The sequence below is a fragment of the Salvelinus namaycush genome, chromosome 27, assembly GCF_016432855.1.
Source record: "Salvelinus namaycush isolate Seneca chromosome 27, SaNama_1.0, whole genome shotgun sequence".
Lineage (NCBI taxonomy): Eukaryota > Metazoa > Chordata > Actinopteri > Salmoniformes > Salmonidae > Salvelinus > Salvelinus namaycush.
In genome coordinates, this window is record NC_052333.1 from 5,112,812 (window position 1) to 5,131,166 (window position 18,355).

At 47.1% G+C, this 18,355-nt stretch overlaps 1 protein-coding gene across 2 annotated transcripts in view; it reads right to left on the reverse strand.

Moving 5' to 3' along the window:
- The window catches only part of LOC120022803 (four and a half LIM domains protein 3-like), a 34,429-nt gene extending 16,448 nt beyond the window's left edge, over positions 1–17,981 (reverse strand). For both annotated transcript variants that reach the window (XM_038966801.1, XM_038966800.1), the window contains exon 1: positions 17,776–17,981. The gene's annotated coding sequence lies outside the window, so the exon portion shown is untranslated. The remainder of the gene's footprint in view (positions 1–17,775) is intronic.
- Between the last annotated feature and the right edge of the window lie 374 nt (positions 17,982–18,355).

The following is an 18,355-nucleotide window of genomic DNA, read 5'->3' on the forward strand; positions in this document are numbered from 1 at the left end:
TTTCCATTTGTTCTGCCTTTGTCTTATCACACCTGGCTCCACTCAATCAATGACTTGTTTATTATTTAACCCTCTGTTCCCCATGTTGTATTTGTGAGTGATTGTTTGTTGTATTTTCGGTCCGTCGTGGTGGGCTCGTGATGTTGCTTTGTACTTTTGTCGTTTTGAGTAAAAGTACGTTGATTACTCATATTTGCTGTCCTGCTCCTGACTCTCTACACCAGCTACACACAGGACCCTTACAGTACTGTTGTACCTTAAAGTAACTAAGGCAAACACTTAACACTATGGATAGGATAGGATGAACTGTAATGTCCCTGAGTGGAAAGTTGTCTTAGACACACATTACTGCTGTATACAAAAATATACCGTGTACATTACACACTCAACATGATACATAGATGGCACGTTACCCACGTCTTACATATTGTTCATGTCTTGTAAAAACCAAATACATCATCCATATTGCACACTGAACTGACCCATTCTGTTGGTGGCGTACTTACACAGCTCAGCTTTACTGCTACGACCTCCAAGGCCCCTGAACTACCCTGGGAAACATTTCTGTTCTTCCGTGTTCTAATCAGGTGATTGACATCTCATATGGCGAATGGGAAGGATGGGGTGGAAAACACCTGACAGCTCTACAGTACTGAGACAATCACAACACCATCCTACAAGTCTGTAGGGAGCTGCTAGAATATGTGACCCCAGGTCAAAAACCAATATGCAGAAACAGTGTGGGATAAATTGAAAACTTAAACATAACATGTGCTATAGACACAAACATCTGCCACAATAATCATATTACTTGTATTTTTTTTTTTAGCAAGCTCCTTATAAACTGCACAAGCACCAAGAACACTGTTGTTTTGACAAGTAGCAATAAATCACTGATATTTATCAGGTATTTGACCAGGTCAAATACATGTACCCAATTAACAAAGGGACCGGGAACAGTCTGGGAAACGGAGAAGGGGTTGGATCTGTAGCTTTTCCTATGGAACAGGAAAGGCAGATAGGGTCCATTAGGATCCATATTGGCAACATTACAAATGGCACCATATTCCCTTTATAGTAGTTCAAAGTAGTTCACCGCAGGAATTACATGACTGCCAGAATGTATCAAGAGTTGAGGTATCACCGAAACAATGTCAGGAACATGGCATTGACAGAGACTAAAGGCAGACACAAATGTTTCTCTTGGAAGCCGTTTTGTTTATAATATTTTCCCTCTTTTCGGGGCAAAGAATACCCTTGAACTGCTTTCAGAATGTCAAAAAGTGTGGAGCGAGGAGGAGGCGGTGGAGGAGGAGGTGGAGGAGGAGGAGGTGGTGGAGGTGGAGGAGGAGGAGGAGGAGAAGGTGGAGGAGGAGGTGGAGGTGGAGGAGGAGGTGAAGGAGAAGGTGGAGGAGGAGGAGGTGGAGGAGGTGGTGGAGCGAGGAGGAGGAGGAGGTGGAGGAGGAGGTGGAGGAGGAGGAGGAGGTGGTGGAGGAGGAGGTGGAGGGTTGTGGGGTCAGTGATGTGCAGCTGAGAAACAGACGGCGGGTTTTTAAAGTGGGAGTGAAGTGACGGCCATGGGGGAGAAGGGTTCAACAGCTCCCACCAAGCAGACACGACTGACGTCACAGCCTTACAGGCTCCATGTCAAAGTGGTGACTGAACCCAGGAACAGGCTGCGTCCCAAATGGAAACCCTATTTCCTATATAGTGCACCCATTTTGAATCAGGGCCCAAAGGGCTGTGGTCTAAAGTAGTGCACTATGTAGGGAATAGGGTGTAATTTGAGACGCACAACCTGGTGCTCCTAATGAAGCCGACTTCATTTCTTGGAAATGCATTTGCACACACGGGGGTGTCTTGATATGGAATGGGGGGGGTCAACCATTGCCCATGAAAGGAATCCCATCCAACAGTTGATGTTTTGTTTTCCAGGTACTGAAGTAAATGTACTGGAAGCCACAAGCTATTTGCATCTGGTCCATTAACCATCTCAGCAGTGAGTGGGATTTACGTGCCATTAAAATGAAAAGCCTCAGACTTTATTTACCATTCTGAGCCCCTGTTAAAACACCATGGCAAGCAAACAAGAAAGAAGAGCTGGTGAAAGAACAACTCCTGTTTTATCCACCTTATTTGTCTATTTTGTTTATTATCAAGCAACTGAAATTTGGTTGAGTAGCCCCTACAAAATGTCATAGCAGCAGAGCATTTGGAATGGGAAAATTCAGCCATATCCTTTCCCATGAGCTAGACTGCATCAGCCTGAAGAGGGTTGAGGCTTTACAAGTTCAAGGACAAATGGACGGAACACAAAACACACACAACTCCATCATACTTCATGTCTGTTTCATGTCTGTTTATTGTCAGAGCAGTGGAAACCAGCTTGACTTCCCCAGCTAATGTCTCTCGAGAGGTTTATATTCTAGTCCATACATCCCGAGAATCACCACTACACTGACACAATGGCCGTTCTTCCGGACATACTTCCTCATTCTACAGCTCTCTGAGGACCCGGCATGACATCTGCAAATACATTATTTGTACTCCAGCTGTTGTGTCACCGTGCACAGACATTATGACATTCCTTTCTACGAAAATATATATTTTTTAAATGTAAAAAAAGAATATGTCCGAAATACAAACCACGGCCTTTCTGTTGGATGATCTAACTCTATTGAGTCTACCCACCCAAAGACAATAGCTTTGTTTAATTCAGTTTCAGCTAATTTATACAATGTCCAGACTGTTCTGTTATAGTAATAACTACTGTACTACAAAGAGTCTCCTGTTGGGGAGATGACTGACCCTGAATGAGCCACGTCAGTGGTTCATCATTATTATGACTGGGGGTTGAAATACACACGAACGTGACCTGGGTATAGAAACAGTTTAGAGGGAATGCCTCAAAGATATATAGAGAATAATAAAGAGAATTGACTGAACAGCACACACACACACACACACACACACACACACACACACACACACACACACACACACACACACACACACACACACACACACACACACACACACACACACACACACACACACAGACTAAATATGTTGGCTGGCATCATTGTTTTCATCCACAGATGGGTTGAACACATCCTTCTGCATGTGTAGGAGGGGTAAACACCACAGTATTACTCTGAAACCACATCAAATGTATCTGTGTCTCCGCGTTCCGCTCCCAGTGAGACGTTAGGTCAAACAAAAAGCCATCAGTGGGAGACGTGTTTTTCTCTCCTAGCACACTGCTGTTATAACTCTGCATTTCACACTGGCCAGGAGGACACATGGGTATTCTTCAGTGATATATTGGTTGCGCTGGCTGGTAAAAGATTAATCGGAATCATTGACTCTGAAAGGCTTTGTACTGTGAGCCAGACAGCAAAACTCTCTCTCTCTCTCTTCGTCTCACACATGGCCCAGCGACAGACCAGGCCTATCTGAACTTGTTTTCTTTCTAATCTGACATTTTATTCAGAGTGCAGAGCCAGTTGGAAGTGTGTGAGCCTTGAGTTAGTTCTGCAGGGTGCTCTCTCTGCCATGAGTTAGTTCTGCAGGGTGCTCTCTCTGCCATGAGTTAGTTCTGCAGGGTGCTCTCTCTGCCTTGAGTTAGTTCTGCGGGGTGCTCTCTCTGCCATGAGTTAGTTCTGCAGGGTGCTCTCTCTGCCATGAGTTAGTTCTGCAGGGTGCTCTCTCTGCCATGAGTTAGTTCTGCGGGGTGCTCTCTCTGCCTTGAGTTAGTTCTGCAGGGTGCTCTCTCTGCCATGAGTTAGTTCTGCAGGGTGCTCTCTCTGCCATGAGTTAGTTCTGCAGGGTGCTCTCTCTGCCATGAGTTAGTTCTGCAGGGTGCTCTCTCTGCCATGAGTTAGTTCTGCAGGGTGCTCTCTCTGCCTTGAGTTAGTTCTGCAGGGTGCTCTCTCTGCCATGAGTTAGTTCTGCAGGGTGCTCTCTCTGCCATGAGTTAGTTCTGCAGGGTGCTCTCTCTGCCATGAGTTAGTTCTGCAGGGTGCTCTCTCTGCCTTGAGTTAGTTCTGCAGGGTGCTCTCTCTGCCATGAGTTAGTTCTGCAGGGTGCTCTCTCTGCCATGAGTTAGTTCTGCAGGGTGCTCTCTCTGCCATGAGTTAGTTCTGCGGGGTGCTCTCTCTGACATGAGTTAGTTCTGCGGGGTGCTCTCTCTGCCATGAGTTAGTTCTGCGGGGTGCTCTCTCTGCCTTGAGTTAGTTCTGCAGGGTGCTCTCTCTGCCATGAGTTAGTTCTGCAGGGTGCTCTCTCTGCCATGAGTTAGTTCTGCAGGGTGCTCTCTCTGCCATGAGTTAGTTCTGCAGGGTGCTCTCTCTGCCATGAGTTAGTTCTGCAGAGTTCTCTCTCTGCCATGAGTTAGTTCTGCAGGGTGCTCTCTCTGCCATGAGTTAGTTCTGCAGGGTGCTCTCTCTGCCATGAGTTAGTTCTGCAGGGTGCTCTCTCTGCCATGAGTTAGTTCTGCAGGGTGCTCTCTCTGCCATGAGTTAGTTCTGCAGGGTGCTCTCTCTGCCATGAGTTAGTTCTGCAGGGTGCTCTCTCTGCCATGAGTTAGTTCTGCAGGGTGCTCTCTCTGCCATGAGTTAGTTCTGCAGGGTGCTCTCTCTGCCATGAGTTAGTTCTGCAGGGTGCTCTCTCTGCCATGAGTTAGTTCTGCAGAGTTCTCTCTCTGCCATGAGTTAGTTCTGCAGGGTGCTCTCTCTGCCATGAGTTAGTTCTGCAGGGTGCTCTCTCTGCCATGAGTTAGTTCTGCAGGGTGCTCTCTCTGCCATGAGTTAGTTCTGCAGGGTGCTCTCTCTGCCATGAGTTAGTTCTGCAGGGTGCTCTCTCTGCCATGAGTTAGTTCTGCAGGGTGCTCTCTCTGCCATGAGTTAGTTCTGCAGGGTGCTCTCTCTGACATGAGTTAGTTCTGCAGGGTGCTCTCTCTGACATGAGTTAGTTCTGCAGGGTGCTCTCTCTGACATGAGTTAGTTCTGCAGGGTGCTCTCTCTGCCATGAGTTAGTTCTGCAGGGTGCTCTCTCTGCCATGAGTTAGTTCTGCAGGGTGCTCTCTCTGCCATGAGTTAGTTCTGCAGGGTGCTCTCTCTGCCATGAGTTAGTTCTGCAGGGTGCTCTCTCTGCCATGAGTTAGTTCTGCAGGGTGCTCTCTCTGCCATGAGTTAGTTCTGCGGGGTGCTCTCTCTGCCATGAGTTAGTTCTGCAGGGTGCTCTCTCTGCCATGAGTTAGTTCTGCGGGGTGCTCTCTCTGCCATGAGTTAGTTCTGCAGGGTGCTCTCTCTGCCATGAGTTAGTTCTGCAGGGTGCTCTCTCTGACATGAGTTAGTTCTGCAGGGTGCTCTCTCTGCCATGAGTTAGTTCTGCAGGGTGCTCTCTCTGCCATGAGTTAGTTCTGCAGGGTGCTCTCTCTGACATGAGTTAGTTCTGCAGGGTGCTCTCTCTGCCATGAGTTAGTTCTGCAGGGTGCTCTCTCTGCCATGAGTTAGTTCTGCAGGGTGCTCTCTCTGCCATGAGTTAGTTCTGCAGGGTGCTCTCTCTGCCATGAGTTAGTTCTGCAGGGTGCTCTCTCTGCCATGAGTTAGTTCTGCAGGGTGCTCTCTCTGCCATGAGTTAGTTCTGCAGGGTGCTCTCTCTGCCATGAGTTAGTTCTGCAGGGTGCTCTCTCTGACATGAGTTAGTTCTGCAGGGTGCTCTCTCTGCCTTGAGTTAGTTCTGCAGGGTGCTCTCTCTGCCATGAGTTAGTTCTGCAGGGTGCTCTCTCTGCCATGAGTTAGTTCTGCAGGGTGCTCTCTCTGCCATGAGTTAGTTCTGCAGGGTGCTCTCTCTGCCATGAGTTAGTTCTGCAGGGTGCTCTCTCTGCCATGAGTTAGTTCTGCAGGGTGCTCTCTCTGCCATGAGTTAGTTCTGCAGGGTGCTCTCTCTGCCATGAGTTAGTTCTGCAGGGTGCTCTCTCTGCCATGAGTTAGTTCTGCAGGGTGCTCTCTCTGCCATGAGTTAGTTCTGCAGGGTGCTCTCTCTGCCATGAGTTAGTTCTGCAGGGTGCTCTCTCTGCCATGAGTTAGTTTAGTTCTGCAGGGTGCTCTCTCTGCCATGAGTTAGTTCTGCAGGGTGCTCTCTCTGCCATGAGTTAGTTCTGCAGGGTGCTCTCTCTGACATGAGTTAGTTCTGCAGGGTGCTCTCTCTGCCATGAGTTAGTTCTGCAGGGTGCTCTCTCTGCCATGAGTTAGTTCTGCAGGGTGCTCTCTCTGACATGAGTTAGTTCTGCAGGGTGCTCTCTCTGCCATGAGTTAGTTCTGCAGGGTGCTCTCTCTGCCATGAGTTAGTTCTGCAGGGTGCTCTCTCTGCCATGAGTTAGTTCTGCAGGGTGCTCTCTCTGCCATGAGTTAGTTCTGCAGGGTGCTCTCTCTGACATGAGTTAGTTCACAGGGTGCTCTATCTGGTACAGTAACACCATAAAACTGCAGTGGTCCTAGACCATATGAAAACAGTGAGAAACAGTAGTAACAGGACAAGGGATTAACTGTAATTTAATAGTTACCCTACTTCTGTCACGTTCTTTCAAAATCGAACCCAGAAGCAGACCAGGACAAGGAGAGTAGGAAGAAGGTGAGTATTTATTTACAAGTGAATATGAAGGTGTAGAAATATCCAGGTAGCGTAACGGGCAGCGGTGGTGAGTTGATGGGAGTGAATAGGTGGGTCCAAAGGAGTAGCGGAAGCCTCCGACGACCAGGCAGGAATGGGGTAAGTGATCCGGGTGAATAACTGAAGACAGAACAAACGGGGTTAAGTTTAAGGCAAGCAAGACGTACAAAACTACAAAACAAATACTATCAAGCTGGAGGCTGATACACTGGCACAACATACTGTTTATGGCTAACGATCCGGCAGGGAATGGATGTCAGGTCCGGGCTTATGAAGAGGAGAGATGATGATCAGGACCAGGTGCACAGATAGCTGATGGGATACAGGTGCGGGTAATCTGAGATCTCCCAACTAGCTAAACGCCCGGCAACCAGACAGGGTGCGTTCCAGGACACCGGAAAAACACTCCAGAACAGAACACAGGCAAAAACCAGACTCAGGAAACGGGATTCGTGACAACTTCTCTTTAATATTTATTTAAGGATTAGGCTATCGGTGGGACGACTGCTCCCCTCTCTCTTTTATCCCAGTATAAAGAGATGACTGCTCCCTCTCTCTTTTATCCCAGTATAAAGAGATGACTGCTCCCCTCTCTTTTTTATCCCAGTGCAAAGAGATGACTGCTCCTCTCTTTTATCCCAGTATAGAGATGACTGCTTCTCTCTTTTATCCCAGTATAAAGAGATGACTGCTCCCCTCTCTTTTATCCCAGTATAAAGAGATGACTGCTCCCCTCTCTTTTATCCCAGTATAAAGAGATGACTGCTCCCCTCTCTTTTATCCCAGTATAAAGAGATGACTGCTCTCTCTCTCTTTTATCCCAGTACAAAGAGATGACTGCTCCCTCTCTCTTTTATCCCAGTATAAAGAGATGACTGCTCCCCTCTCTTTTATCCCAGTATAAAGAGATGACTGCTCCCCTCTCTTTTATCCCAGTATAAAGAGATGACTGCTCCCCTCTCTTTTATCCCAGTATAAAGAGATGACTGCTCCCCTCTCTTTTATCCCAGTATAAAGAGATGACTGCTCCCCTCTCTTTTATCCCAGTATAAAGAGATGACTGCTCCCTCTCTCTTTTATCCCAGTATAAAGAGATGACTGCTCCCCTCTCTTTTATCCCAGTATAAAGAGATGACTGCTCCCCTCTCTTTTATCCCAGTATATAGAGATGACTGCTCCCCTCTCTCTTTTATCCCAGTATAAAGAGATGACTGCTCCCCTCTCTCCTTTATCCCAGTATAAAGAGATGACTGCTCCCCTCTCTCTTTAATCCCAGTACAAAGAGATGACTGCTCCCCTCTCTTTAATCCCAGTATAAAGAGATGACTGCTCCCCTCTCTCTTTAATCCCAGTACAAAGAGATGACTGCTCCCCTCTCTTTAATCCCAGTACCGGCACCCCCAATGTGAAGTGGCTGATGTCCTGACGGATCACAAAGCGCTGTTAGCTGCCTGCACGCACACAAACCAAAATGAACACTCCTGGCATTCGCATTTGTTGTCTTTGAGGGGAAAGCTCTCATCAAATCGATATGCAATTTCTGTCTGTTTCAACATTCCCAAACGGGATGTTTTCAGACACTGAGTTCTTGAACGTCAACCAAGCCCAACATTCCTTGACCAACGTCCTTCTGAGGTCACTGCAAGCAATGTGTTGAAAAAAGACTGCATTGCACTGGGAAACACACACTGGGCGATGATGATGATGATGATGATGATGATGATGGCGTAGCAAATGAAGACAAGTGAAGACTTACCTAATCTTCAATCTTATCTGAATTTACTTACAAGCACGGACCGATTAATGTCTCCACCTGCTCGTAGGGTAGTAATCAAAATAACCCTTGCTGACATTAAACAGAAACCCTGAGCCTGTAATCTTTCACCTGCCCATTGAGGAACATTAAAAGCTAAATGAATGAGAGGCTACGTGCTTGGCTGTGTTTAGCTTGGGCTTCCAGCTGACCGTTTATACCCTGCAGAGAACAATGCAAGCTGCAACTGAAAGAATTCTTAGAACCACGTCCCTCCTACACCACCTCTGGTGCATACCAAAACAAAGGGCCAAACCAGATAACAAATAAAGATATCACTGTGCCTTCTTTGCTCTGAAAGCCTGAGCATGATTTGGTGCTGAAGTTGGTCTAGTCAAGCTAACAAAAAGAGCATAAAGTTAAAAGAAAATCTAAAGAAAAATCTTTTGAAATTAGCAATATAGCATGTATAAATCAATACAGTATACATCTATACTGTATAAATCTATACTATATACATCTATACTGTATAAATCTATACTGTATACATCTATACTGTATACATCTATACTGTATACTGTATACATCTATACTGTATACATCTATACTATATACATATATACTGTATAAATCTATACTGTATACAGTATACATCAATACTATATACATATATACTGTATAAATCAATACTGTATACATCTATACATCTATACTGTATAAATCTATACCTTATACATCTTTACTGTATAAATCTTTAATATTCTTCATGTAGTCATAGATCGCCATGGAATGAAGAGGCAAGATACATCTCTAGAATCCTCTTCTCGAGCAAAGTTACTTGTGGCAACAGGCTGTTTCATTTAGATTCTTTTTCTGTGGAAATTTGACCAAAGAAGAAATAAACAAAAGTTGTCTTGATTTGCACAATCATTAGTCAGTCATTATCCAAAACAAAAATGCTTGTAAAATGTAAACACATTTTCCCAACAGATAGCTGCTGGTAGCCAGTGGAGCATCCATCCATCCAACCCCAGGCCCCGGGTGTTAATGTTCTCAACTGTGTTTATTTTCCCAGAGCCCCAGGCACCCCTATGGCCTGTTGCCTTTGTTTCATGGCTGGTTGATTTGAGATTGCTTACACATGGAGATGTTACAAAAACAGTTTAGGATTGTTAAGACAAATGTCTGTCAACCCAACCCAGAAACTCAACAAGCTTTGAGGGAGGGAGTATGAGGAACTATAAGATGGAGTGAAGAACAAATCAATATAAGAGAGAGACTGGGGAGAGAGAGACAGGGGAGAGAGAGACTGGGGACGAGAGAGAGACTGGGGAGAGAGAGAGACTGGGGAGAGAGAGAGACTGGGGAGAGAGAGAGACTGGGGAGAGAGAGAGACTGGGGAGAGAGAGAGACTGGGGAGAGAGAGAGACTGGGGAGAGAGAGAGACTGGGGAGAGAGAGAGACTGGGACAAGAGAGACAGGGACAAGAGAGACAGGGACAAGAGAGACAGGGGAGAGAGACTGGGGAGAGAGAGACATGGGAGAGAGAGACTGGGGAGAGAGAGACTGGGGAGAGAGAGACAGGGGAGAGAGAGACAGGGACAAGAGAGACAGGGGAGAGAGCGAGAGTGAAAGAGAGAAACGGGGAGAGAGAGAGAAAGAGAGACTGGGGAGAGAGAGGGAAACGGCAGAGAGAAAGAAATGGGGAGAGAAAAAGAGACGGGGAGAAAGAGAGAGAGAGACGGGGAGAGGGCGATATAGACGGGGGAAAGATACGGGGAGAGAGAGAGACGGGGGAGAGAGAGACGGGGGAGAGCGAGAGACGGGGGAGAGACGGGGAGAGAGACGGGGAGAGAGAGACGGGGGGAGAGACTTTTGACTTTTTGTCTTTCTTTAATGATACATCCTCATTTCATTAAAACAAATATCCCCTGTGCTGCATACTCACCTTGCCCTCTACCCCACGATACAAAACAACATCACATAAACCAAAACCTCACCACTTCTACAACCGTGTATCCAACCCATCTTCCCCAGCTATACAGACGGCCTCCCCGACACACCATATCTCCACACTTTTTATCATTTTATAGAATTCAAATTCCACCCTAAGGCGCCCAGAGACCATCCCATTAAACAATAGTAAAGGGTCTGTTATCTCTCCACCTTTGACCCTGTTCCTTCTTGTTAGCCAAATAGCCAACTTTGACTGAGCAAACAGAAAATTCAACAACACACATTTGGCCTTTTCCTTATTTGAATACCTGTACACCATTATAAACATCCCGACAGTAAACTCCACCCCCAACCTCTCACACAGACATTACAACAGAGACATTAATGGTATTAACCCGCCCCACACAGACATTCCAACAGAGACATTAATGGCATTAACCTGGCCCACACAGACATTCCAACAGAGACATTAATGGTATTAACCTGGTGCACACAGACATTACAACAGAGACATTGATGGCATTAACCCGGCGCACACATGATGCAAAAAACACATGATGCACAGTTTCACTCATGACACAGAAAAGACACCCCTGTCTGACTCCCGGATCGTTCCGTGCCAACCAGCTGTTAATGGCCAGGGCTCCATGTAGAACCATCCACTGGAGGTCCCCTGAGATGTTAGTCCTGTTTGTTGTGCCAGGACTTCCAGGGTTTTCCACCCCTCCTCCCCCCCGCAGCCGCAGGTTGCCCAGCCTTAGTAAACCCGCTACCATTAGTCGCTTATGCAGGGTGGCCGACTGAAACCGATCTCAAAGGGATGGCTGGATTGTGGAAGATAGGCTCCTCCCACACCCACAGCCCAGGCTCCACACCCCTTCTCATTTGGGCCTTAATAGCTGCCAGGGCCTCAGCACCGCAGAGTAGAAATCTGAGAGACCTGCTGTACTAATGAGTAGAAATCTGAGAGACCTGCTGTACCATACTGCCTAATGAGGAACAGCTGCCGGTCCAACCCTAATCCGCCAGCTCTCCTCAGCAGCGCACATGCAGGTTCCTTCCACCCAACATCAGTATGGTACAGCAGTCTCGACAAGTCCAAAATGTCCCTGACTAAGAACAAGTTGTCAGTGATTGAGCGTCCCGGTACACAATATGTCTGGTCCTTGTGTACTATAGAGTCCAGACGGGAATTCAGTTTGTTAGCGAGGACCTTGGCAAATATCTTGTAGTCCGCACAGAGCAATGACACAGGTCTCCAGTTCATAAGTTCACAGAAGTCCCCTTTCTTGGGCAGGAGAGTCAGAGCCACCGGACGGCAGCTCATTGGCAACTCTCCTACCCCGACGCACTCACGCAACATGCAAAAGAAGTCCAGTCCAATTATTCCCCAGAATTTCTCATAAAACTCCACTGGGAGTCCATCGACCCCCGGTGCACTACCGGGGGACATCTGGGTTACGGCCTCTGCCAGTTCATGGGACAACAGGGGAATGTCCATTTCATCCCTCTGTGCCAGAGAGAGCTTACATAGTAGTTCTACATAGTTCTGCAAACAAAACCTGAGCACACATAGGATCACACAGTTCTGCCCTTGTCATGGCATTCAGAGGAAGAAGGTGAGGACCAAGGTTCAGCGTGATACGTGTTCATATTATTTATTCGAAACTGAACACTAAATACAAAATAACAAAAGGAATAACCGAAACAGTTCTGACAGGTGATACAAACACTAAACAGAAAAATAACCACCCACAACTAACAGTGGGAAAAAAGGCTACCTAAGTATGGTTCTCAATCAGAGACAACGATAGACAGCTGCCTCTGATTGGGAACCATACCAGGCCAAAACATAGAAATACAAAACCTAGACATACAAACATAGAATGCCCACCCACATCACACCCTGACCAAACAAAAATAGAAACATACAAAGCAATCTACGGTCAGGGCGTGACAGTACCCCCCCCCCCCAAAGGTGCGGACTCCGGCCGCAAAACCTGAACCTAGGGGAGGGTCTGGGTGGGCATTACTCCGCGGTGGCGGTTCCGGTGAGGGACGTGGACCCCGCTCCACTTCTGGCTCGGCCCACTTTAATAATGCCTCTGGAGTGGGAACCCTCACCGCCGACCCCGGACTAGAGGACGCCACTGGACTGATGGTCGAGTCTGGAGTGAGTGGCGCCTCTGGACTGACGAGCGGCTCTGGCGCCTCTGGACTGACGGGCGGCTCTGGCGCCTCCGGACTGACGGGCGGCTCTGGCGCCTCCGGACTGACGGGCGGCTCTGGCGCCTCCGGACTGACGGGCGGTTCTGGCAGCTCCGGACAGGAGGGCGGCTCTGGCAGCTCCGGACAGGAGGGCGGCTCTGGCAGATCCGAACTGACGGGCGGCTCTGGCAGCTCCGGACTGACGGGCGGCTCTGACAGCTCTGGACTGGAGAGAGAACCTGGAGGGAGGAGACGGAGAGACAGCCTGGTGCGTGGGGCTGCCACAGGGCCCACCAGGCTGGGGAAACCTACAGGAGGCCTGGTGCGTGGAGGAGGCACCTGATGGACCAGGCTGTGGGGGAGCACTGGAGCTCTGGTGCGCAGCCTTGCCACCACTCCTCCAGGCTGGATGACCACTTTAGCCCAGACCCTCCAGAGTGCAGGCACAGGTTGAAGCGGGCTGTGGGGGAGCACTGGAGATCTGGTGCATACCACTCGCACCTCTCCCTTAGGCTCAATGCCCACATTCGCCCGCCACGGGCGGAGTGCAGGCATAGGGCGAACTGCACCCTCCCAGCGCCCCGGAGACACAGTACGCAGAGCCGGCGCAGGATACCCTGGGCCGAAACGGCATACCGGAGAGCGCGTCCCGGCGACACTGTGCGCTTCACAGCATAACACGGTGCCTGACCAGTACTACGCTGCTTCCGGTAAGCACGGGGAGTTGGCTCAGGTCTATCGCCTGACTCCGCCAATCTCCCTGTGTGCCCCCCCCCCCCCCCAAAAAAAAATTGGGGCTGCCTCTCGTGCCTGTTGCGCTGCTGTGCTAACTCCTCATAGTGTTGCCGCTCAGCCTTAGCTGCCTCCAATTCCTCCTGCGGGTGGCGATACTCCCCAGCCTGTGCCCAGGGTCCCTTGCCTTCCAGTATCTCCTCCCATGTCCATTTCTCCAGATAGCGCTGCTCCTCCTTACCACGCTGCTTGGTCCTTTTTTGGGGGGTGGTTCTGTCACGGCATTCAAAGGAAGAAGGTGAGGACCAAGGTGCAGCGTGATACATGTTCATATTATTTATTCGAAACTTAACACTAAATACAAAATAACAAAAGGAATAACCAAAACAGTTCTGACAGGTGATACAAACACTAAACAGAAAAATAACCACCCACAACTAACAGTGGGAAAACAGGCTACCTAAGTATGGTTCTCAATCAGAGACAACGATAGACAGCTGCCTCTGATTGGGAACCATACCAGGCCAAAACATAGAAATACAAAACCTAGACATACAAACATAGAATGCCCACCCACATCACACCCTGACCAAACAAAAATAGAAACATACAAAGCAATCTACGGTCAGGGCGTGACAGCCCTATTCAACTCAGTATAAAACTCCACAGTCCGCTCCCGCATCTCCCCCACCACAGAGGTCACCCGCCCATCTGACAGCTGTAGACAATACATAACTTTGGCTTCACTGCTCTGTCTTTCCAAACCAAAGAAGGAGCTGGGAGCATCCATCTCCTTGAACATTGAGAATCTAGCTCTTACAAGTGCTCCCTCTGCTTTAACCTGGAAAAAACTGCCCAGGTCCCTATGTAATTCAGCTAAATTAGCCTGGAGGGCTACATTGCCTTGCCCCACGGGCTCTACCTCCACTTCACTGATACTAAGAGTCAATATTTGCAGTGTTGACCCTTCTTTTTCAAGACCTCTGCAATCCGCCCTTTTGCTGTCAATTAACTTCTGGGCCACATCCTGACTGATGGCAGCCCATTCTTGCATAATCAATGCTTGAAGCAGATGCTAAACTACAGGACTGTTTTGCTATCACAGACTGGAACATGTTGTACATGTTCCGGGATTCTTCCGATGGCATTGAGGAGTACACCACATCAGTCACTGGCTTTATCAATAAGTGCATCAATGACGTCATCCCCACAGTGATACCGCCCAAACAGATCCACTAATGATGCAATCTCTATTGCACTCCACACTGCCCTTTCCCACCTGGACAAAAGGAACACCTACGTGAGAATGCTATTCATTGACTACAGCTCAGCGTTCAACACCGTAGTACCCTCAAAGCTCATCACTAAGCTAAGGACCCTGGGACTAAACACCTACCTCTGCAACTGGATCCTGGACTTCCTGACGGGCCGCATCCAGGTGGTGAGGGTAGGTAGCAACACATCTGCCACCCTGATCCTCAACACTGGAGTCCCTCAGGGGTGCGTGCTCAGTCCCCTCCTGTACTCCCTGTTCACCCATGACTGCATGGCCAGGCACGACTCCAACACCATCATTAAGTTTGCAGATGACACCACAGTGGTAGGCCTGATCACCGACAACGACGAGCCTATAGGGAGGTCAGAAACCTGGCCGGGTGGTGCCAGAATAACAACCTATCCCTCAACGTAACCAAGACTAAGGAGATGGTTGTGGACTACAGGAAAAGGAAGACCGAGCACGCCCTAATTCTCATCGATGAGGCTGTAGTGGATCAGGTTGAGAGCTTCAAGTTCCTTGGTGTCCACATCACCAACAAACTAGAATGGTCCAAACACACCAAGACAGTCGTGAAGAGGGCACAACAAAGTCTATTCCCCATCAGGAAACTAAAAAGATTTTGCATGGGTCCTGAGATCCTCAAAAGGTTCTACAGCTGCAACATCGAGAGCATCCTGACTGGTTGCATCACTGCCTGGTACGGCAATTGCTCGGCCTCCGACCGCAAGGCACTACAGTGGGGAGTGCGTACGGCCCAGTACAATACTGGGGCTGCCTGCCATCCAGGACCTCTACACCAGGCGGTGTCAGAGGAAGGCCCAAAAAATTGTCAGACCCCAGCCACCCCAGTCATAGACTGTTCTGTCTACTACCGCATGGCAAGCGGTACTGGAGTGCCAAGTCTAGGACAAAAAGGCTTCTCAACAGTTTTTACCCCCAAGCCATAAGACTTCTGAACAGGTAATCAAATGGCTACCCGGACTATTTGCATTGTGTGCCCCCCCCTCCCCCCTTTTACGCTGCTGCTACTCTTTGTTTATCATATATGCATGGTCACTTTAACTATACATTCATGTACATACTACCTCAATCAGCCCGACTAACCGGTGCCTGTATATAGCCTCGCTACTGTTATAGCCTCGCTACTGTATATAGCCTCGCTACTATTATTTTTCACTGTCTTTTTTACTGTTGTTTATATGGGGACAGCCAAAGAACCCTGTTGGAACCCTTATTTCTAAGAGTGTACCCTCTCAGGCAGTTGCTGGGAGAGACTCCATCTCTAGAAGTCCTGCCAACCGTCTGGCACAGCTTCAATGATTGTACACAGAACCAACCTTCCCCAATGAGAAGAATGTCAGGGGAGTGCCACTGTGGTCAGAATGGGGCAGAATCATGTGGCTGCAATGTTAGGATTTTAAAAAAGATAACAAAATGCATTTTCTACCACCACCCTTCTGTTCTAAAAATGACAAATTCCTCTTTTCCTACAAATAATGAGTGAGTTCTTTCTGGCTGCCACCACATTTCTGCTGGTTTCTCACAGGGAAAGACTCCTCACTAAAAAGCCAATTGTTTAAATAATCAAACCAATATATGTAGAGTTGGACCAAAGTGGATCGAATGAAGGCGATGATATGGATATAGAGGATCTTGGTTAGGTGAGATGGCTACATAGGCATCCTATACAGAATTTGTCCTAACTGTTTTAACTGTCATGCTGATAAGTAAATCACACAAAGGTAAAACTGTAGAAAAACAAAACTGTTGTATTCTTCCTATTAAACAATGACTCCCCTATACTAGTCAGGACACTGTCAATAAAGCTCTTAGTTTGAATGATCCAGTAAATTAGGGTTCCCCAACTGGTGGCCTGTGGATCGAATCTAGTTGATGTTCCCTGTCCTACAATCTATCCAGTTTAGAGCCCTAGGAATATGTGTAACAGGACAAGGTCTCCCCTATACTAGTCAGGACACTGTCAATACAGGATATAACGTTTAAAGAGAGATAAAGAGGACATTTAACCATTTGTTGGCTGAGAGAGAAAAAATAAAATGTAGAGAGATGTGTGACCTGTTGCCACAAGAAAAGGGCAACCAGTGAATAACAAACACTATTTATTTTCCCTTTTGTACTTTATCTATTTGCACATCGTTACAACATTGTATATAGACATAATGTGACACTTGAAATGTCTTTATTCTTTTTGAACTTTTGTGAGTGTAATGTTTACTGTTAATTTTTTATTGCTTATTTCACTTTTGTTTATTATCTATTCCACTTGCTTTGGCAAGTGAAATATGTTTCCCATGCCAATAAAGCTCTTCGAATTGAATTGAGAGAGCATGAGGACTAAATAGAGAGAGAGAGAGAGCGCAAGAGGCCGAGAGAGAATATGTAAGAGAGAGAGAGAGACTGTTTATTTCACTTTTGTTTATCCATTTTACTTGCTTGGGCAATGTAAACATATGTTTACCATGCCAATAAAGCCCACTGAAATGAATTGAGAGAGAGAGAGAGGCTATGAGGCTATGAGAAATAAGTCACATGTTCTGCCTGTGTCTTGTGTAAAACAACACCCAATAAAATGTTCCTTCTAAAGAGCACTGCATCTGCTTCGTTTTCAACCCGCATTCATATCACTGATTTGGTATCACACCAACACCACTCTCTGCGGGGTCAACGGTAGGGACGTTTTTAGATTTTAGGGATCCAGATTTTCAACCTAAATTCCGTTTCCATGTCGGGACTCAGCTCAGGAGTCTTTTTTCGCCTTAGTTACTGACTCACAGTCAGACAGGTGTCTCGTGACAGCTGTGATAGATAGGCTATCTTTGTGTGTGTGTGTCCAGATTTCTTGACCTACAAAGCCACGCGAATATCTGTTCTCTTGATAAAAATACACAGGTTACCTTTCCCAATATATGAAAGTAGTTAACATATACCAAATATGTTATCTGATAAATATCAACGGATGAACGGTGAATCGATTCGCATGACTGACACTGCATTATCTAGGTGCTTTCTTTGCCCGAAATTTGACATTTAGTCTAGTAAAATTAAGAGGAAATAAGGCAATTCACGTTTTAAATCCAATACTGATAATATCGACTCCTATAAGTGTGTTATTATTCGTTATTAACACGTGCACAAATGTCAAATAACTTACCACCAGCTCTTTGCGTGTCAGGGAACTTTGCGAAATGTAAGTCCCTTGGTTTCAATCAGCAACCTGTGGCTTGCAGTTTTTCTCCGGCAGCTGAATTGACTCCAAATGATGGCCAGTCAAGATCACACTCCTCCGACGAAGTGGCGCACCCTCCTCTACTTCAACTACTATGAAATGTATTTTGTAGCCTAGCTGCTACCTCCCGGTGCGCAACAGCATCAATCAAAGCCGTAAAATCCCGCCCAATAAATGTCCCTCCTCGCTCTACTGCTGAGGCATAGGTAACAGGAAACTCATCATTATCTGACAGTATGTCATCATTATGAGACAGTAAGTCATCATTAGGAGACAGTAAGTCATTATTAGGAGATAGTAAGTATTTATTATGAGATACGTTTAGGCAATCTGTATCATTTGAATCCAATGTGCTCTTTGCATCAGGCCCTCCTCAACTTTCAAGGATAACCTTATGTATATCCTATAGTCAATCTCACGTGTGAGTGTGCATGAGAGAGAGAGTTTGTGGTGATATTGTTCCATGTTAAATGGAATGCACAGTTTTGTTGATGTGAGTTGGTGC